General features: G+C 38.8%; 1 protein-coding gene across 6 annotated transcripts in view; it reads left to right on the top strand.

The window, feature by feature from the left end:
- The window catches only part of Antp (homeotic protein antennapedia), a 244257-nt gene that overhangs the window by 84429 nt on the left and 136161 nt on the right, over window positions 1-23667 (top strand). For 2 of the 6 annotated variants that reach the window (XR_014426232.1, XR_014426235.1), the window contains one exon: window positions 19617-19834. The exons of 2 other annotated variants lie outside the window; for them this stretch is intronic. The gene's annotated coding sequence lies outside the window, so the exon portion shown is untranslated. Of the gene's footprint in view, window positions 1-8649; window positions 10528-19616; window positions 19835-23667 lie in introns of those variants that run through there. 2 more of the 6 variants (XR_014426231.1, XR_014426234.1) reach the window with 1 other exon arrangement.

The following is a 23667-nucleotide window of genomic DNA, read 5'->3' as shown; positions in this document are numbered from 1 at the left end:
CCTTTCCAAGGGCGGCCACTGGCACGCGTTCTCTCTTTCTCTCTCTCTCTCTCCCTCTCGCGACTTGCCTTTGAGATTTACAGGTTACGCTCCCGGTAACACCTCGTAAACTTGGCTTAACGACTTTAACCGGGCCTAACTGCTTCCTTCCTGCAATCAGACCCTGACCTACCTTGCGTACACACGGCCGTCCTAGAAAAATTCCGAGATACCGAGATAATCGAAACGTAAAATCGCATTTTCGCTTCGCGATTTTATCGATAAATTTTTCCATTTATCGAGATGTGAGAATAAATTTTTCAATTCTATCAATTATTTGCATAATATACTACTTGCCAGCATTTTTGCAAAATTATATATTTCCCATATTTATTATGATATAATTTATTAAGATTCACAATTATATAATTAAGTTTTTTTTTCACCAAATTATAAAATTTATGCAGAATATAGTATATCGAATAACTTGGACTGCATGTTTACGGATTTTATTTTCGGAATAGTATGCCTTAACATTTCCCCGATTACATGTTTCATAATTTTAAATTATTTTTTATTATCGTTTCACGCCTTTCATCGATGCATAAAGTGTACTATATCATAGGGTAATAATTTTGCTTGCTGATTCTATCGCGACATTTATAGCTATCATTATTAGCTGATATCGTTTCAATTCTCCAAAATCTGCATTCAACCATCAGATTCATTTGAGATGCCTATAGATAGGTTAATAAAGGAAGTAGAAACATGAGCGCTTATAAGGTTGATTAAGAAGGGAAACTCCTACGACTTGGCTCGATGCTGCGCTACATTTGATAGCGCTGTATACTTGAATTTTAATTATCATTATCTCTATTGTAGAAATTATATGTTTATCGAGCTAGTACAATTCATTCAAGTATTCATTATAAGAAATGTTTTTTATTTTAATATTTTACGCGAGATGCAATTTTAGATTGTAATGAATTGCTAACACAATTAGAATTAACTTCAACACAATTTTATTAATAATTTTGATTTATTTTGATATTAAAAAAATTGATTTTGATATAAAAGAATGATGATTTAATGATAATGATGATTTGATATTAAAGAATTTAATTTTGAGATAAAAAGTTCAAATAATTTTAATTTAATTTAATCAAGTTGCACACAAGTAAAAAGAAAAACTATTACTATTGCATTCGTTTAATAGCTGCGTATATATTTTCAGTGCTCATCGTATACGCGTAATAAAGCATGTATTTTTTAAAATCTACTCTCGTATTCGACGATATTAGCATTAAAAAGTGAGCAGTACTCTGGCTCTCTCGGCGCCATTGCACCGCATTTACACAACAATAAGGGACCGCGATGTAAAAACTCCGAGAATCCCCTGGCTTCGAAGTCCAATGAGAGATAGAGAAGAACCATGCGAGGCGAAAGGGAAACAGAGGTTTGGTGTCGTTTCCTCTCTATCTCTCTCTCTCTCTCCTCTTGTCGCCTCTTCGTATTTTCCATCTCTTATTCGACGGGGTATGAGACAAGACGGTTTGTGAAACAGGCTACAGGCAACGTTGCGCGCCGAAATTCTCAACGCGAGACCTAAGGTCCGCATAATTTTTTTCTCTTTCCTTTTCGAGAATCAACTAGCCGGAGCGCGTAGCATATGTTTGCTCTGTCTGGTTAGTTATTTCTAATACACACGATTTAACCATTTCAGTTACGATACGATTGTTAAAAAATATCTCTTATAATTCTTTCAATATTATTTTTATAATTTAATAAAATAAATTATAAAAAATTATAGTGCTTTGAGAGAAACAAATTGGGAGGAATAAAAATTTAAATCTGATTGAATATGATTGAATATAATTTGAAGAAAGATATTATTAATATAATAAAAAGCGAAACAAATAATTATTACATTATTAGAGCTTACACGCGTTTGTGTGATGTAATGTTTTTGATAAGGGGATATTTGTAAATTAAATTGGAAGGGTTAAGTAGCTTTTAATTCAGACATTACGATCGTTCGCGACGTGTGTACTATTACACGCTTCGTTTAATGCAGGAGGAATGAATAATCTATCCATTCATTTCATTCGAGAATGAAAGAACTCATGTTTTATCTCTGGCAACAGGTATAATTATACGAGTGTGTCGGTGTACATTGTATCTGTATCACGAGAAATCTATACGATTAATTCGATCAATCTCTTATTCACTTTCCGGTTTTTCGACAGCTTACTTATGTAGGCCGCGCACAAGATCGGATTAGAATAAGAAAAAAAAAAAGAGCGGAATGAGTTAAATACATTCCTTTATAGCTCGCGTACTTGTGTATGATAAATATAGCCCGCTCAATTTATCGTTCCTTCCGTTTACACGTTTTATGGTTCTACGATGGAAATAATTTTATATTTGCATTACAGGGGACGACTTTCTTGCATACATTTTCTTATGGTCATGTAAACGAGAGCGCTGCACGTTGGCATATATATGTATTTTGTGCTTGCGAAAGGAACCAAAAGTATTTTCAGAGGCGACGTAAGCTGTATATATTAAACATAGAAGCGTGATGAACTAAAAGTTTTCGCTGAACGCGAATAAGGAAAGTAATACAATAATAATACAAAAAAAGTGATAAGCTTTGTGGGCATCTTCTTCGCACACTTCCGCTTCTTCCAAACTTTGTATAGCAACGAACAACCGTCTCGCACCCCGCAAAGTGTATCACAATTAACTGGCACCTTTCAACTCCTACTCTTCATCATATCATGCTATATATACTTAACTTTTATAAAATCTTCCCCTTTCTTTAATGGATACAAGCAAATTCAGTGCACTCTTGCGCACTGAATTTGCGTAACTTTTGAAAGTCTATTTTAATATTATGAAAAGTAAGTAAATCGGCGCTATTTTATAATAGTTTAGAAAATTCACGCACGCAAAAGAATATAATTAATTAATTTACGAAACATTTAAAATAAATTATATAATTTACAAATCTAAAGAGAGCATAACTTTTTATCCAGTTTTGCCAGGATTAAAATAACAAGAATAGATAGAAAATGATTGTTCATAGAAAAATTATTTTACTAATTATTTTACTAAAAAAAAATGTTTGCCATATAACTTAACGCTCTATAAATTTTTCTATGAACAATCATTTATAGCCTATTTTTCCATTGTAAGTACGAGGTTAATTGATAATTAATCAAATGGAACTCAGTGATCTCAAACCAAGAGATACTGTTCCGAAAAATTAGAAATTAATTTTCGCGCTTGGCTCTATTGGCCGACATCTATAACATCAGATCACATTGTATTAATAATTATAAATATGAGCAATACATATAATTATAATTTGAAGGTGCATGATTAATTGGTAAGCTTCTCATCGAGGTGATGAATTTGCGGGAGGTATTTTGAAGCAGCGAGAGTTTTGCCCTCGCTATACAAACTTAGGAAGTTAGACGCGGAAAGGTAGGGGGACATGGCGGCAGCGTAGTTAGTTATATGCCGTGCATGCCGGCAACAGTGCCGGTGTGTTTTTCATTTTCTTTATATCACCCTTGACGCTCGTAAAACCATTACCCATGACCGAGCGAACGCAACTTCTATATAAGCCCTATCGGTGTGCGAGCGTATAAACGGGAGTCGAGACACTCTTTGATGATACTGAAACTTCTTTTACTTGTGCACTCCTTCGTAGGTAGGTCTCCGTAAGACGAACCCAATTTTCTCGGCAAGCCGACCCCTCAGATTTGTCCGACATGCCCACGGGAAGAATTCAGTTTTCTCGTTGCCGATTGGTTATAGCGCCTTTCTGATCGTTATCTTTTCGTTGCACATTGTTATCCCATAAGATTTAAGCGCTGGTTCATGTAAAAATGTGATAAATGCGAAATAATCAACGATCTCGTTGTACTGCAATTCATTTCAGATTACTTGTCGTTAAAGAGAAGCAGAGGGAGAAAGAGAGCGCTGTATCTAAGTTTTTTTACGTGAATTATATTATGTTGTCTACATATTTTGTAATTCCAATTTCTGTTTGTTGATTAATTTGCTTCTTCGTAGATTTGTTGTAAATTTTTTTAGCAATTTTTAACTGGCGAGCGAGTGCTCCTCTAAATCTCATTAAAGTTAATGCCTGAAATGCTCAAAACGTTTCCATCGCACACCGAGCTGAGGGAGAACCAGCCGCATACTCTGATGTGTAGATAAGTCAGTTAGTGACTCGCTCTAGCGCGTTCCAACGTCGTCTTTTTTACATGGTATCATCTTATTGCTTCTTTTCTCTTCCCCTCTTTCTCTCTTTCGCTCCCACTCACTTCTAACGAGTGATTCATCATCAGCGTCGCCTTCTCTTCTTTCTCTGACTAGCTTGGTTGGCTGGCTGACTGGTTGGTTGGCTGGCTGGCTGGCTGGCTGGCTGTTTGGTCCCTGGATCTTCCGCTCTTTTCCTCTTTTTCTCTCTCTCTCTCTCTCTCTCTCTCTCTCTCTCTCTCTCTCTCTCTCTCTCTCTCTCTCTCTCTCTCTTTCTCCAAGCCACTCCAAGTACTCGTTTTACTCCTATACTGGAGTCATATCAACACATAATTCATTCTTATTATTGTAGGCATACTTTTAGTTCTTTCACATATTCTAAAAGCTCATTGGCGAATATTTTAAATCTACTAAATATAGATTACATTTTATAGTAAAACTTTAGAATCTTTATAATTTCTCAAACATTATATTCTTATAAATAATTTAAAAATTTGCGATAGTTTCAAATTATTATCAATTTATAATCTAGATCAGTTTTTTTAGAAGCTTAAAATTTCATATTTTTTCGAATTCTCACACGCAAAACATTCATCCAAATTATAGAACGAGCATATGTCATTGTGAAAAAATGTGGAATATTTTTCACTTCAAGTTGTTGGTGTAAAGAAATATTTCTCTTCAGATAGTGTTGCGAACATCGGTCATGTCTGAGGTATAAACGCAGCAGGGGCACAAGAGGAAGAGATTAAGAGCTAAGTTCATCCTTTTTCTTCTCTCCTATCATCAATGTTAGTAACATAATCGCCTTTCTTGATCAATCTTTTTTAATTTTCCAATTCATAATAAAATCTCCAATAACAGTAAATATAAAATTTTGTTATACACACAACAACGCGTGTTATTAAAATGCACATTTATCAGCCGTATTTTTGGCAATGTGATATATTTATATACTGCAGATATTGGGGAGAGTAAAGTATTTTGTAAGACGTGTTAAAAGATAATTACTGACGTTTCTCTCAATGTATTTATTCGTTCATTTCCTGGATAAAAACCATCGCTTAAAAATGATTCTATTCTATTCGACGATGCTATTGTATTATTCGTTACTAATCAATTTTCAAGCGCGCGCAGAGACACAGTACTATTCGAAATGTCCATGCATTTTTGAACAGTATTGAAGAACAAGCGTCGTTCGTCTCGAAAGGTCCACCTTCGGCCCGGAAGGTGAAATTCCGGTAATTCGGTCATGGAATAGATGGGTGACGACGAGGGAGCGAGAGGGACGGTGAAGTGGGCCGGGTAAGGGGGATAGGGTAGGGACGGGAGGGCGTTCCACGGCACCCTGCATGGGGTAGCTTGCAACCTCACGCGACACTAGAGCCATCTATATCCCTGGAGATTTATGAGTTCCTGGTGCAACGGCTGCTCGTAGCAACTACATGCTACACAATATTGGTATAGCGCAGCGATGGTGATGCTGCCCCCTGTCGCGAGACGAGCGCACTGTTGCTCCGCGGGGGTTCAACCCCTATTCGCGCACTCGCGTTCATTCAACGCCGTTCCGGTGCAAAAAACTCGATCTCAATTCGAAACTCTCTCTCGCCAATCCTTCCACTTGCCCGTCAGTTCGGGCTTCGACCATGCATGTATGCATCCATATAGTACCTGGCTCTCCGCCTTGAGAAATCGCATATTTCGTATCGCGGTCTCTATACATGCGCGTTATAAGTTGATGCATCTTTTCGAAATTTTCGAATATATGTACATATATAAGATATATATAAGATAGTAATAATATTCATTGATAAAATTTGTGACAGTGCATACATTAAACAATCTACTCTATAGTAATAAAAAAATATAATAAATATAAAAATCAAAATCAAAAGATGTTTACCATTTATATATAATTATTTATATATCTATAGCTATCAATATTTTTGTTCGTTTTATCATCAATAGAGGCAAGAGATCCCTAATAAAATGGAGAAAGAGTAGGCAGTTGCTGCATATAATTAAAAATTTTATGGCGGAGTATCGGCCTTGATTTTCATTCACGATCGGCCAAGCGTAGAGAATAGCGAGTCGAGATTTTCGAACAGCCCCCCAGACACGGCCGTCCGTTCACACTCCCCGTGCGATATTCTGCAGGGGTAACCGATGAGCATAGTCAGGGGTGGGAATTTACCGGTGGTGCGCTGCTATGCGGGGGTACGAAACGACGGCGACGACGATATGAGTACTGGTATCTACCTCTACCTATGCTTCTGCACTCCATCCCCGCTTCTCCCCAACCCCTTGATGCGGCCGGTTTACGAGCAACCTGTGGTAACGAGAGCGATAGATAATAACTGCTCCGTGCTCAATTCCACCCCTCTCTTCGCGGTCTCTCTCTCTTTCTCTCTCCCCTCTCTTTTCAGACACACATCCTCGCAAAAACACAGCCACGCGTGCATATATATATATGTGTATATAAAAGCTAATGATTGTGATTCTTTTTTATTTCTTTGAGCCTGTGGCTCATTTCTCGAATGTGTGTGTGTGTGTGTTTCCCACCTCTGATTAAATAAATTAATACATCGACGTTACATAAAAAAAAATTCTCTTTTTCTACATGATTTATTCAAATAAGCAGTAAAAAAAGAATATGATGATATTCACTTTTGCGATGTATGTTCTTTTACTGTGATGCGTATTTATCGTGCGCGCGATATTTTAACACGACAGCGTTTTCGATGCATAAAATTATAATTTAGACGTTCCTTATTTCTCAATAGAGAAAGTGCCCTTGCGAATTACGTGAAATAAACGACGTTGTTTTGCCGCGCCATATCGAGAATCGTGTTTCTGGTTTTTGCGAGTTTTAAGTATGAGAATTTATGGCGGCTTAAAAACTCTAGCTTCCTTCGGAAATCCTGATAAATGCGCGCAGGAAGGACGCTTAGGTATGTACGCCAGACTCAGTTTCAGAGCGCCGCGTACTTCTGGAAAGGCGAAGTGATTCTAGGCCGAACAGCAAACGACGGCGTAAATGAGATACACGAGCGTGTGTAAACAATTTCTAAGTAACAAGGGTTGCTCGAATCGTGAAGAGAATTCTGGAGAACTGTTTATCGTCCAAAGTCTCAGTGACATCTTATTAACATTGATTCATTTATGTATAACGATAGCGAATAAAATCGACTTAAAAGTCAAAACTTAAGGATATTTCAAATAAATCATTATTTATCGTACAATGCATCTCACAAATAAGATCAGATTAAATAATCTATGACTGAAAATTAAATCGACTTTTTATTTAAAATACGAAAACGTTATTCTTCTTCCTTTCTTTTATTTTTTCTTTTCGACTCGAGAATTATATGACAATCGATATTCCTATTTTTTTTCTAAACATATAATATTACACATGTAATTGTAAACGGGAGAAAATGGAAAGAAAATTGGTAATGTATAGCCTCGCTGGCTCTCATTCCCCGTAAGACCTTCTAGATAAACCCTTTCGCTCTTAACGTGAACTATTGATATCCCAATATACCAACACTACGAAAGCTCAGGCTCAACGTGCATGTAACCGAACGAGGCACCATGTGCATTCATTCTATTACAAAAGAAGCTGAACCAGCGTTCATGGCTCGACCCGTCGCGTCCCTAGCATGCTGTATATATGTATATGAACGTCCCAAGTCGAACTTCCAGACATTTTGTCTCACATGATGTGATTTCGCTCTCCGAAAAGAGATGACAATTCTCAAATTTTTTTAATAATCAGTATTAATAATCAGTACAAAAATGCTGCAGAAAATATTTAATAATTGCTAAATTTTTAATTATCTACATTGAGAGAATTTCCTTTTAGAATTTATCCTGAAAATCATGGTAATCGTGGGACAATATGGTATGGAAAGAATTTTATGAGAATTTCTCTGATTAATATTTATCACAATAAAAATAATAATATCTATCACTATAAAATATAAAACATGTTTGATTAATATTTTACTAAACTGCACAGTAAAATTAATCAAATATATTTTATATTTTATTGTAATAGATATTATTATTTTTATTGTGATAAATATTAATCAGAGAAATTTTCATCAAATTCTTTCCATACCATATAGTCCCACGATTATCATGATTTTCAGGGTAAATTCTAAGAGAAAATTCTGTGTGTAGAAATTAATATATGTATATTATCTATTATATACATAATATATAATAATATACATATAAAATATAATTTCTCTCGCATTTTTACTGTCACAGAATTATCTTTGTTTGATCATTATTAGAAAAAAATGAATGCATTCTTTAAATATTTAATTTAATGATAACACACACGTGGGGAACATGTATAAGCTAACTCCGTCGTTTCTGTTTCTGTTTCAGGTGAGTGGCAGGCTGCACCCGCTGTCTCTGCAATGCCAAATAGATGGTCGATGTGCGTATCTGTCGATCGTCAATTTATCGGTTGCGGCGAATCGGATGCTGCACCCGGTGAGTGACGAACCTTCCCTCCCCCCTACCCCCATGGCTACCTCCCCGTAGCTCACTTTGACCGATATGCTCCCAGACCAATCAGTATCCAAGTACACACAGTATCATCCGTATAAGCCTAGCGCTGTTGTAGTCGTTCCCCTTTCTGGTCTCTCTACCTGTAGTTTCTGCTTTGGTGCAGTAGTATGTAGATAGGGGTTGAATTATCGAGGGTGGCCAATCAGCCAACGTCCGCGGGTTCGGGGTGTCGTTTGCGAAAAATCGACCGAAAACAGAGTCACATTCTCGACGTACGTTGCGATAGGTTGTACGAAGATTAGAAACTGAAATACGTAAGGAAAAGGCTACAACTATTTATAGGGTTAAAAATATAGGACGTAGGAACATTCTATAACATTCTCTCGAGATTGAGTCGAATTATATCGTTCTTAACGAGCTTAATGGAAGCACGACTCTTCTTTTCCTGACTCAATGTACAAAATTTTATCAAGTTGCTTTACAATTCTCCTCATTTTTCTTTGTTCGATATATTCTTTCTCGAAAATGCGCACTCGATATAGCTTTGCGAGAAGAGGGAGAGAGAAAGATGAAGAGAAAGAAAAAAGGGATAAGAGGGAATAAAATAGATTGCTATTGATGTTATGTTTTTGTTATTTCTTTCTTTCTTTTTTTTTATTATTTGTGTGCGAAGCAATACGAGAAAGCGTTTATATTGTTACCAATACTTTTGCTAATGGTAACTTTCGCTCGTTTGTTACAAAAAGACTGTTTTATTTCATTTCGCGCGTTATTAATTAGAGTTATACTATTTGAAAACGTATATAACCGATAGCAAGCGAGATTAATCATAACGATACGATATTTTCGATTGGTACAAAATATATATGTTGATATTCGATAATATTTTATCAATATTGTATAGAAAAAAAATCTATATGATGTGCGTCTGCTTAAGTACCTGTTAAAGTGGTCAAGAGTGCGCGGTCTCGAGACGGATATCCCTTTTGAAATTAATTCAGGAAAGAATTTTCTGAAAAGGAAAATGTTCCCCCCTTTTTAAAATCAACGTCGGTTCGAGAGAGAGAAGCAAAACGAAGATAGACATTACAAACCAATATTATAATGTACGTATCTAGTACGTAGACGCCTGCTCTATGTAAAGAGATTTGTGGCGTTATCTCCTATACAGTAACTTTATTCTAGTTAAAATGAATGTATACGAATAGCCGTTAAAAAAACAGAGAGAATGCGAGAGAGAAAGAGAGAGAGAGAGAGAGAGAGAGAGAGAGAGAGAGAGAGAGAGAGAGAGAGAGTGTGTGTGTGTGTGTGTGTGTGTGTGTGTGTGTGAGAGAGAGAGAGAATAATACATAAACACAGTATTTCTAAGAGGTATGTAATGTTAATAGTTATTTATTTTGTGGATCTCGGAACAAAGAGATGATTCATTGCTCTGCTGTGCTATGCGTTATCAATTAGGCACGTAGTCCTGTTTAGGGATAGGCGTTACCTTATGCGTAGTGGTAGTTATTTGTGTAAATGTTCCGCGTGACAAGTTTTTTCCTTTTTGTAACATACTAGAATATTAATTATTTACAAATTTTGGAATCTCCTGATTGTACTATGTACTCCGACAGCGACCAGGGCCGCGCTAGCTGCCTATGATTAAGATAATATCTCCGGCGTTCTTAGGGACGGTCTCGAACGCTATTGTAATATTACATTGATTATACGATTGCTAAAAAAATAATAATAAATGCGATGTAAACTTTATCACACGTCTTACGCTTCATTGTCTGCGGCCCTGGCCGTAGCAAGTCCATTCCGCACCACATCCACTCTTTCCCTGATCCCGTCGTTTTTATTGCCCCTGATACGCGAAATCAAATTTTAGATACGGGCGCGATTATCGTTCTCCCTAAATTAACATCGCAAGACTAGAGAATCGGACCTTTCTAGCGCGACAACTGTGTGTCCCATCCTTCTAATCGTTAACTATAGAGATATCTCTCCCATTGAGCATACGCGATATTTATTATCGCGACGAAAATATTACGAGCGACGACACACATATATATATATATATATATACGTACACACGTTTTTCCGACGGGGAAATCGTTATCAATTCTTTAACGATATCGCGATGCGGCGGACGTGCGGCACTTAAAAAGCACTCGTTACGCGGCGTCATCGCGGTTACAGGATGTGGAACCGCCTTAACGGGCGCCAGCGTTGATCCGGAGTTGAGCTTTCCACGGACAGCCATAAGTCTCGCGACGCTCCGGGATATTAATATGTTATTGCGGAAAGACTCCCTCATGAAAGTCGACAAGGACTGCAAAAATATGTCCCGCGCGTCTCGACGTCTCCGGGGGGTGGCACAGCACACACCGTAGGATGGTGGATGCCCCGCTATCGTTCGCTATTCCTATACATACACGCACATTCGTGTGCGACTCGCACGTATATAGGCGGAAGCCCTCGTTACTATCGTACACGTACAGCCGAGAGCGGTTGGAGGGGAAGGGGGAGGGGGAGGAAGGGGGGCAGAATTCAGCAGACGCCATTTGTATTAATGAAGCTCCCGACAATGGTGCACGCCCGATGAATTATGTACCTATGTTCGAACCGAACGAAGGTACATAACCGATCTAGGCGTAAGTTTGCTATTGGCCTCACGCAACACTTCCTATTCTCTGATCCTTAGTTATAACTTTGTGATCCCTGGCTCCTTAATCTAAACGTAGAGCTGATTCCGACGGTTTTCGAAAATCACATTTCGGAGATCCGATCGTATAGCTTTTATATTTATTAAAGCGCTATTTATTTCAGATCCAAAAAAGATAAAAAGTTATATTTATATAAAATTAATATTTTATTCTAAAACAAAAATGTATAGTATTAACATTTACGTCAAGATATAAAGATGTTGTTTTAAGCGTATATTTCTTTTTTAATTAATAATTTTGAAAATATATCGCATGCCGTCAATGTAATAATTTATAAAGCGTATATTATAATAATTTCGTATTCTCCTAATAAAATACACGATATTTTTAATTCTGTAAAATACTCGGACGAATAAAGAAAATCACATTTTTTGGCCGGTAAAAAAAATATAAATTTAATCAAAAACCGGGATGAAGGGGTGGGGCATTAGCTGCGAAGCTGCAATCTATTACGCGAAAAGACGTAGCGAGGCATCCATCTCGCCATGGCGCGGATAAAACGACCGCTTTACTTTGGATTACAGGGGAAGCAATTTACAGCAGGCGCAAGAGCACCTGTTCGTTCTTGAGGAGATGGAAAGGTGGGGACGCGCACAACGCGAGGGGTAGTCTTTTAAGGGTGTGGGAATAGCGTGCTTTGCAGACGTTGCGGTAATTGAATCCCAGTAAGTCCCTCTATATAGGTGTATCTACTTAAATGTATAACACTACTCTCCTCCATCCGTACCATCTTTCTTTCGCTTCTTTAATCTTTCCGCCTCTCCTCCATCTCGCCGTGCAATGATTTTTCTTTTGTGTCGACGGTGTTAGATATTATATAAAAGATTTTGTTTCGACATTCCGGTGAAGGTCACTAGACGCGTCTTAAATGGATTTTTTTTACCTTATTTTACTCGGTCTCTTTCCTACATTTCTCGTAATTATAAATTTATTTCCCATGTATTTATTTCTTACGATATATTTTTCTACGTTGCGTTATATTACGGATCACGTAGTTAAAAAAACTCTTATCTTTTCGTTCTACAAAAAGAAATTCAGCAATAAGTTGGGCCGTGCGAAAACTCATTCTGCCATACTCCTCTAGGAGTCTACTATCCCGGCAACGAAATCCTGATGTACGAGCTTCACGTTTCAGCAGCTCCTTGGCTCGGGCCGACTGATATGAATGTGTTAGGTGTAGATGAGCCTAGCGTGCTCCGCCCTCATATAATTACTTCACGCTTCTCTCTCCGTAACCTGGTGCCCTCGGATACTCTCTTCCACCCTTCTCACTCTCTCTCTCTCTCTCTCTTTCTTGTCAGTGGTGTTCCAGCGGTGTTTCTATATCGTCGTGCTCTTGCACGGTGGTTTGCCCGTAGTTGCATGCACCGCTCGCAAATACCATCGTATCCTGTGCGCTCTCGGTATAACAAGGGGGTCGGCGGAGGATTCAGTCGGGTTTGAGGGGGTGTTGTGCAAAGGGGAGGTTATTAGGCAACGCAGCACCTCATCCCTCATCCACCGTAACCGCGCCGCAGCGTGTATTATGTAACAACACGGAAACGAACTGTGAGGCGGTTGGTTGGCCGAAAGAGAGATAGAGAATGGTCGAGCGGGATAGAGAAAGAGAAACTATGCGAAAGCCTCGCTGATGTTACTCTCTTGCTGCTACAAATATTACACGTATTCGTAACGATGCGCTCGTAACTCTCGGTTAGTATCTGTTATTTCCACGAGTGCTGAATCATTTTCGATTTGAGCACAAATCATGCACCTCCGTACATTTCGGCAAGACTCTATAGTTAAGTTTCGTTTATATAAAACTTGAAGAAGGGGGCTTAGTCTTTTTTCAGATTGACGATTTTTATCTGAACGACTATATTTTACATTCTATCGCTTCGTATAAATTCGTATTAAATCATTGTCTTTCTTCGTTAAAATATTTCAATATATTTCAATTTATAAAGTGGGAAAAAAGTTTTACGCGATGCATCCTGTCAAATAGAAAATAATTTTATTATATTTACGAAATCAATAGATATAATAATCGTATATTCAAATTCGTGTCTGTACTATTTCTTCATTATATATGAGGCGATATAATTATTTCTTTGAATAAATTCGCTGCGAACAAATCTCGTTCACCGCAAGATACGAATCTGAAACTTTAATAATAGCCGCTAAGTTTTGAACGCATACATCTCGCGGCATTATCAGAAATCTTAATTTACAATTGAGTTCTGGCGGTTTAACGGACATTTTGCGGCCAATATAATGTCTAATAATTCTAATAATTCGCCGGTTTAGAGATGAATGGTGGGAGGGAAGGGTGGCGGCGCATAGGGTGAGAACGTTCCCTGGAGCCGTGCCCGGGAAGGTAGGGAAGTGAAACCGAGAGATGAGATGAACGGTAAGAGGGAAGGAGGACACGGGAGAGAAGGAGGTATAGGAGCGAGGGAGAGGAGAAGAAGGAACAGGTCGAGACCGAGGGTATGGGCCGAGGAAATGGAGGGAAGGCCAATTAGAGGGCGGGAAGATTTATCTGCGGGCGACGGGTGTGCGGATAGTAAGGGGTAGGTTGGTCTCTTCTGCCTAGTGCACTTGTATTATTTCTTGGTTGGACAACCCCGTTCAAGACAACGGCGACGTCCAGCTGCTATTGGCTGTTCCTGATCCTTTAGGAATTAATTGTTGATTTAATTTCGCGTTTTCGACTGCATAGTCTCAAATATTTTACCATTTTTTATACGATTGCAATTAATTTACACGACAGATGTATATCGGATTCTAATTCATCGAGTATATTAATTTTACTTCATCAAGCCTGTTGTTTTTTGAAATTGATATTTATATGCATATATCGCAGAAGGATATTATAAATAAATATTGTTTAGATTGTGCAAAATTAAGTCATAAAAGCATTCAATGCATTGTACAAACTGTGCATAAAGTAAAATTTTTAGACAGCTGCGCGTGTGCGAATCGTAAATTATTTTAATAAGGACTTTGATATCTTAACTATCTAGATGACGAGATCAAAGCGTTTCTTAGGTGATGTCAGTTTCTTTCAGTATTTACATGGATAACACCGCCCACTAAATATATACGAGGGACAATTTTATCTCGGTGGATGATACTTGGAAGCGATGTCTCGATGTTTTTATAGGTTTACGAAATTAGAAACGCGAGTTCTGTGGAAAAAATCGAATAAATGAAAATTTGTGTGTGTGTGTGTCTGGTGTCATCTATTCTTAATTTTCAACATTTCTAAATTGACGCGTATTATAAATTGACGTATATATATATATATATGAAAAATAAAACATAAACAAACATATATATATAAACAGTTAATATAAGACGAAATATTAATGTCAAAATATTTCAAGATCTTAATTATATCAGTTTTATTTTCATATTATAAACTTAATACAATATAAAATTATAATATAATATTATTTGCATGTTATATCAAACTCAAATGCAAAGGTTACTTCTTTCGATTATTTCAAAAAATACACCGAAAGATGTTTTAATAAATTTTAATCATGGAACGGACAAGATTAGAACAAACCGTGATAACACGACCTCGAGATTTTTTACAATAATAAAGAACCTTGGAGATCTTCGAATTATATCTATAGTTTATTTCTCATCAAGATTTTAATTTACTACAAAAACCTTAAGATTTATAGAGAAGTGCGCATTTTGCTTTTTGAAACTATATAATGCGTGACTTAACGGGACTAACTGACCCGAAAAAATGTTTGCGGAAGCATGACAATGTCAGTGATCGGCCAGTTCACGCATTAAAAAATTTTTTCCTGGTCGAAAAACGGGACTGTACCTATTTTCCTAGAATTGGAGGGAAATAGGTCGTGCTCCTTCTCTCTTTCTCTCGTTCTCTTTCCAAGGTTGTTCCACTTTTAACATGGCTTTGAAACGAACCGTGGATCTCGTAAATCTAGGACTACGTGGGAGATAACTTTTTGTCGGCTTATTTTACACGCCACAAGTATTTTTCCTTTTTTTCACGGCACAGGTCTGCTGCTTCTTTGTTAGATAAATTAAAATTTAAAAAAAAGTTAATTAAATATTCCTTCTTATAAGCTGCCACAGAATGTCTGAGATATACTTTCAAACAATTTTGATATGATAAATAATATATTTCAAATTTAATAATTTATTATATTATTAAGTGTAATATATGTAATATATTGTTATATATATTTATAAAAATATTAATTTTCGCAGTTACTTTGTGTGGGAGAATTAGTCATGACTAACATCCAATTTATGTATATATTAACTTTTATATTAATATTTGATTTTTTTTTTAATTATAGTGACGTTGATAGAATTTAACTTTAATATCTTGCAAGAAATAAATATTTCCCGAGATCTCTCTGAAAAATTTCTCGTACAACTAACAATAAGATTATTATAAAATAATACATTAATATAAAATGGCAGACGTGAGCCATCACCCTTGCCTCAGCCTGAATTCGCAGGGGTGCAAGAACAAAAATAAATGATATTCCTTCACCCTCCGGATAGAAAACGGAGAAGTAGCTGCAATTGTGAAACAAAAGGCACGATAATTGTATTCGCTCCCCAGGCGACGAGGAGAAGGGTGCGCTGTAAAGAGGAATGGGAAACGTAACGGGAGTTCATATTAAAGCGCGAAGAAATGTCACGTTAATTTGTAATCGCTTTTGTGGTTGGCTGATAGCCGCGCCTCTATTGAGTGATCTCGAGCCACGGCAAAGGGCCGGGTCTTACTTATTACGGTCAGAACGTTTCTGCAGGGGAGACCATGATGGTTATGCAGATCAACGTGGGGTGTTGCGGTGGCTGACAGCGGTATAATAACTTGCCCCTAGCATGGCATCGTTTTGAAATAACGCCGAAATAAAGCGTAACCCTTTTCCTCCCCCCTTTTCCCCCACACAACGTTTGGTATATATAAAATGGTTCGTACAAATGGCCGCTGTGACGAAAACCGCGACTATTTTCTAAACTGCGACATCGCACGTAACAATACTCGGCGAGGGTGATTTCGCACTCGTAACGAATTTTATTCACTCGGGAAATAATTCGCAATTGCAGTTATAAGAAGCGCAAGTTTTTTTTTATTCAATCTTTTATCGCGGAAGCCTACTAACGGGTAAGAAGTTTCAATCTGCGAATAGATGGCAGTTCGCCAAAAGAGAAAGGATAAATGTTCGTTTGGTGAGTTTGGAGTTAGATTTCCGTGTCTGTGTCGAAGGAAAGCGGGAAGGGTGAAAGGGTGAGAGGGAGGGAGAGATAGAAAGTCAACTGGCAACAGCGTGCACGTGATGTATCGCGGCATCGAGCATTCGAGCATTGGCCGAAGAAGAAAAAGATCGAGAAGCGAAAGAAGTTAAAGTAGAGGACGGTGAATCGGGTCCTGTGCGCGGGGTGGCGACGAGCGGGGATGGTCGAGTCGATCCTTTCGGTGGCGCGGAGGGCGAGAGAGAGGAAGGCGGCGGGGGTGGGAGGGAGGGGGAGAGAGGCAGCTACTTGGGCCACCGACTAGGAAGGAGTAAAATAAGGGGTTGCTCGGCGCCGCCGCCCCATGCTTGGCTTGCAAACCGACTTCCGTCCTCCGCGCGCGAGTATTCAGACGCCGGCGGCGTTTTTACCAGAACGCGAAGCCCGGGCGAAAAAAGAAGCGAAATATATGTATAGAATGCCTCTCACTCTTTCTTTCGAGCTCTAGACGTCGCGGGCTACTAGAGCCAGCTATCACGCAGCCTCTCGTTTCTGTATACACCCGTATACGCGATGGGACGGAGTCTATAATATATCTCTCGCCTTATCTGCCGCACGCTGTTTACTGCCCGATAGACTCCGCAGATAGGAGAACCCTGTATCACCGCCCCGCGAGAGAGAATCGAGAGAGAGGGAGGGAGAGGGAGAAAGAGTCACTTACTTTTATATATGTTGTTACTTACGTCTCAGTGAGGAGAGCACGCGCGGGGGGGAATCCGTGAGACAAGTTGGAAAATACTGATGGCCAGAGTGAGATACGAGAGACGACCGTCGCCGTCGCGGCTACGCGCAAAAGCTACAGGGTCTCTCTTTGTGCTGGAATTCTTCGTTCGCGTTCGTCACGAAAAATGATTTTGGTTGAATCTCAGCATATATTGCACGCCCGCTCTCTTTGATACCGCACGATCACCCCCGATCTGTTATGGAACTCTTTAAACATGGCGGCGTTTTCATCCATTCACCGGCAACGCCCAATTTTAACAATTTTCTCATTAAATTTGTTTTATAATTTAATGCGTAAATATTCTGATTGCATCTAAATATTGATATTTTCACAGCAATTTTATTACAGGTATAAACAAAAGTGATATGCAAAAAATCGCGCATTAGAAACAATATATTTTTTTTGTTTTTATGTTTAAGACGTACGCACTAAATCACTAAACGATCTTGTTTTTCTTTTTTATATATTCTTGTCATATCTCGCTCATAATATGCATAGACGCATGTGCATAAAACTAGGCGATTAAAATCATGCTTCATTATTCCTTGTGGTTTTTCTTAGTAGCAATCTCTTCTATCTGCGTGAATAAATGTCACACGAATGAATTCCCACTTTAAACTACGTTATTTATGAGTTCTAGTCCGTATTCCCGATATTTTCCGAATTTATTACGAATTTAATACTGGATTTTGGCGAACGGCACTTAATCACTGTTTTAGCCACCAAAGTTTCGCCGTTAATCTCTCGCTTTTGGACTGATACGATTCAGCGTTTTCCCGTCTCGCGGGCGCGACGTATAACGAGAAACGCGTGCGAGATTATAATGCCGTGTGGCTCTAGTGAAACTATCACGTATAAAAGGAAAACGAAAAGCTTCGAACATCATGTATAGTCGCGGAGTAAGTATCAAAGATACACAACGAAAGGACAAGCGTTTGTCCTCGCACCGGAACTTTGTTCGTTCCGGTTGCAGATTGACGAGCCAAGTTTTCTCGTCCCTAGAATTTGGGTCGGGATACACCTCTTCTTTCTTTTTCTTTCCTTTCTTCCTCGCCTCCTGTCTTGCTTAGTTTTCATCCCCTCTCTCTCTCTCTCTCTCTCTCTCTCTCTCTCTCTCTCTCTCTCCACGTCCACGTCTGTGGCTTCCGAAGCGAGCTCTCTCAGGCCCTTGGTAATTTCGTGGCAAGTTTTTCTTGCTTGACGTTCGGTGCCTCATGAAAGTTTGATGACGAAAGCAGAAGTTAAGAAACTGCGTCGTACTGTTTGGAGGTGTATCAGTGCCACGTTTCCGCGTCCAACGAAGTGACTTGACTTTGCGGCGTAGAAAAAGTCCTCTTCGCGAATAACTTATTTGTGCAGTAAGAAATGACAATTTTTCTTTTTGCTCCGATATAAATCTCCGGTAGAAACGTTTCGCGGACGTGAAATAAGAATGCAGTTAAGAATGACTACTAGCGCGACTGTATATTTTACATAAAATATATAGAATTAAAAAGTTCCGCGATAAATCTCTCAAGAGCGCGCGCCACAGTTTGTGACATGCGAATTAAATCGAAATTCAAAAGCCATCTTCGTGAGAGAGACAAGCGCCATATTTGGCGCAGAGAGGAAGCACACTGTGGGGTGAGAAGCGGAGACCTTTGAAACGTTCCGTTTCTCTCCCCCGTTCTCACCGGAAGGGCCACTCGGAGCAGCTGTTATCCCGCCGTTGATCGCACTTTGTTAAACCAACCGGGGGAATAAGTCGAAGCAAGTTTTTCCTATCTCGTAACACGTTCCCACCCTTTTAACTGTCGATTTTTCGAAGATAACCCTTCAGTGCTACTCGAGCATGCGGTCAAATCCTAGTTGCATCGTGATTTTATTTCTTCTTGTACTAACTAAGCGTATGTTTGTAATTTCTAATTCTTTGCAATCGACTCTTTAGGAGTTGAGTATTCTCTTTCGTTCATATATATATAGGAATAAAGTGTTCTGTTAAGTAATAGTGTGTCTCTGTTAAACAGTCTAATGTAGAATAGTGCCGATTTGGATTCAATGAGTAAATAGACGAGCAAACTTTTGCAGTGTACTGAAAAATAAAAGGGAATTTTTTTGAGCTCTAATGCGCTGCCCTCCGTATATATTTACAGAATGGCGCCAAGGAATTGTCTGGACTCTCATCATTTATGAATCATCACCAGTTGGCAGTATCAGCTTTTGGAGTTTGAATAAAATATAGTTCAATTAATGTGTGTAGAAAATAATTCATATAATTGTACAGTTAATATATATTTATATACGTTAGAAGAGAGAGTTGCTGTAAGTATATTTTTTCTTCTCACGAAAAAAAACACACATATGCATCATACGAAAGAAATAATTAATTAAAGTATATAAAATATGTTCGTTATGTTATTTAATTCAATAAATTATTATTATTATTATAGAGCGATTTATTATTTATAATCATGTCGCATTTTTTACGAACATTTTCATTTTTAAGCGCAGAATCTTCCACGATCTTCTTTTGCACAACTTTGTTAATAACGTCTCGATTTGATAAAGAATGGATTGTGAATATCTGAAATATGATAATAAATGTGAAATATCATGAGGACCGCGCGGAAAGTGCCCGGGTAGCTTGCGATCCCTCATCGTACAAAGCCTTCGATAAGGCCGCTATTGGAATCTCGATAGAGCAGGTGGAACGAGGCGCACGAGAAGAGGGTGGGCTGGAGATCGGATTTGAACCGTCTCGAGGGAGAAGGGCGAATAGGGACCCTCAGGATATGAGGAGCGGAGAAGAAGGAAGATTTTGACAGTATTTGTGCACGTTTCGGCACGTCTGTGTGCTTGTACGCGCGTCTCTGCGTGGGTGTCTTGGTACCTCCGGGGATAAAATGTAGATGGATGAGCCATAGATTTATACCAATCCCCGTAATATCGTATCTATGCGAAGCAGAAGAGAGGGGATGGACACGAGGACGAAGGGTGAAGAGTAGTTAGAGGGGTCTGTCAACGCGACGCCATGATGCATTGCGATCAGCTGCTGATAGCACACCAAAGATTTATTAAAGAGCTATTTACGGTCTGTTTCTGCCGCGAATGGTCAACGAGAAGAAAAAGAAGTGTGTGCATATATGTAGCTCATTTTTGACGTAACTTTCTATCCAGATCTATCGATGCAAATTATGAAAAATATTCGTAAAAGTGTTCCCGAATAGCGATGAATTACGTGAAGGTGATTAAGTTATTTATTAACGCGGTGTAATTACGTATATTTCTGTCGTTACATCGCGATGCAAGTAAAATATGCCATCGCGGAGCGTAATACTCGAAGCATCGTAAACGATCCAGTATCCTTTCGCTTCACGTATCGCGGAAAGAGTTAGGGAGTCATTGAAAAAGAGAGGTTTTGTCAGAATATAGGATATACCGGCGAGGATTCGGTCGGAATTGTGATGAGGTGGTGGAGGGGTAAAGGACGGAGGAGGGAGAAAGTTAGGGTAGGGATGGAAGCAGATATATATCCACGGCAATGCGTTACGGGTTCAGCTAAATCCGCCATGATGAATGTGTTGGCGGGAATAAATCCGCAATGCACACCCCCACCGCCTTCATCCTCCGCTGTGCCACCCCTTCCCCCTTGCCGCCACCTCACCCAACCCCCTCGTACCCCTTTGCGCCATCTTTCCCGCCCCTTAACGACTCGTTCTCATACACTCTCGAAACGCATCTTTCTCTCTCTCTTTCGCGCGATTTCAACTTCACCGTCCTCTTCTTTGTCTACCTCTCTTTTCTTTCTATTCTAGATGCATCTTCGCATTGCTGCGCTGCAACTGGGCTTGCGTTATTGTTACTTCCTACAGCGATTTCGTGATAAAGTCGCGTGGGCTTTTTTTCTTCCGACACTTATCATCTTTTCGCGTAAATATTCCAATTGTATACCATTGATACAACGCACAATTGCGAGATACATTATGTCAGCGAGACAATTCAAATATTTTCAAAGCTTTTACTTCTGCCCTTTCTCGTACATTTTCAAAATGCATCTCTAATAAATCATCTTGCACGAGTGAAAAATAATATACATCGTGTACAGTGTACACAATTGTTACAATTATACGATATATTTTCAACGTTTTTTTTTCGACGTGAGTACTAGTCAACTATTATATTATACGATACATAAAAAAATTGCTATATTTTCCTAGCAAAGAAATCTTTCGATAAAAATTTATGACGCGATGTTTATTCGGTTACTTTCATTTTATGCTCGCATCCAAGATTCTTTTGCGAAAAATCTTGAATCGGGCTGCTACTGCAATTAGTACGTGCCATACATATATTGTATATCGTATATATTGTGGCGCCCATGATAAAGCTGTATAGCATCGTGGGACGCATGCGTGGCGACGCACGTGACCAACGCATACACGGACAGAATGCGCCTGATCATGCTCCTCGAACACCGACGTTTTATTTATATATGTCTGCGCGAGACAGGTAGACATTTATTAGGATTTATCGATCGTATTATTTCACGCCCACCGTATTTTTTTTTTTTTTTTTTTTTTCTTTCTTGTATGTGTATCCGCTTTTAGTATAAGATGCAATAAGTGCGACATGATAGAAGTAATGTAAATCAGAACAGCAATGTGTGTTCAACAAGCGTAAAAGGCGGTAGCTGAACATCGAAGGTACCGGTCGCACGAAATATATAAATCTTAAGTAATAATTGAAATATTGCAGGATTGAAAAAGAAATAAATTTTACAAAAATAAATAAAAGAAAATCTCTCTCTATTAATATAAACATAAACATATCTTTTACTTATTGCATCTTGCTCTTCCTTCATGTACCTATATATATTGATCTAGTTAATATATTTAAATTTATTTATATATATTAGAATTTTATTTTTACATTTATATATGTCCTAGAAAATATATATCAAAGAGAAAAATATTCTAATTTATAATATAAAGAATTTCTCGGTAGCAAATTAGTAAAGAATCATACGATCAAGTATATTTTTCACGGAGCGATTGAGCCGTACGAAGGCGCCAAGTAGGCTTATTTAAAGCTAGTTCAGAGAAAGCAGCGGGAGATGGTCCAGAAGAAGGAGAAAGAGAAGATAGAGGCGGAAAGATGGGAGAAGGGGGCGAGGGGAAGGAGAGGCAGGAGAGACGCAAGCTCAGACACACACCGGTCGGGTTATTTATTGTAACGAGGACTTATGGCGACAGATTTAGGAATTAGGGTATCGCAGCAGGCCCGGCCCCTAGCAAGGGTTTCCATGGAGAAGCCCGTGCGATACAAACACGTAGGTGTATTCCACGGCATACAAATACGACGTCCTAGGGCATCCTATCCTACGTGAGCACGTATGGACCCACGTGATACCGCAATAATCCATGAGGATTATCCTCCGTGTTCAAGCGAGCGAGTGAGGGACTATCTGGCCACCGAACTGGCCGAATATTCGTATCGCCGGTGGATACTGGCCGGGAAATCTGATTGGAAGCATTCGCGGTTCTCTATCTCTTTCTCCATCTCTCTTTCTGTGCAAATATTCTTCTTCTCTAACTCTCGTACAAAAAAAAAAATAGCGAGTATTTTCCATCAAAATGCGAGAATATATACATTGAGAAACCGAAAAACTCGACGCGCCAGGCTAGCGGTCCTTGTTAATCCCGCTGGGATTTAACCTTCAGAGAAAGTTTAATACAAAGTTTTAAATCAGATAACTGTGAAATATATAGCCTGTGAGAATCGTAAATCAACACTTGTCCTGTCGGAAAGTTAAACCGATACACAATTTTGTCGCGCGAGCAAGTCGGAAGGAGCGAGAGGAGACTACGTGAAAAATAACGCGTTCATTATTGTATCTTTATTATAACACGAAGAGACGAATCGAAGTTATCAGTAAATTACCGTATTCGATATCCGCGCGCGCGATGACCGAAATCGAATAATCGATTTATAATGGGCGCAAAACAACGCGCGGTATGATCTATGTTAAATTAAACCGCGATATTACTTTGGACGTATCATGACTCATCCGGCGAAGAAACTTGCAAAGTGCGGTATGAGGAACGAGGGGAGGAGAGAGAGAGAAGAAGACGAAAACCGCAGGCGGAACAGAACCGCGAGTCTTAGGCGAGAGCTGCATGCACGATGAGTAGAGAGGATAAATAA

The sequence above is a fragment of the Prenolepis imparis genome, unplaced genomic scaffold (genome assembly GCF_030444845.1).
Source record: "Prenolepis imparis isolate NDT839.2.m4 unplaced genomic scaffold, iyPreImpa1.0 SCAF_10, whole genome shotgun sequence".
NCBI classification, from domain to species: domain Eukaryota; kingdom Metazoa; phylum Arthropoda; class Insecta; order Hymenoptera; family Formicidae; genus Prenolepis; species Prenolepis imparis.
The sequence above is the reverse complement of the archived record's forward strand: the minus strand, read 5'-3'. Positions and strand labels throughout refer to the sequence as shown.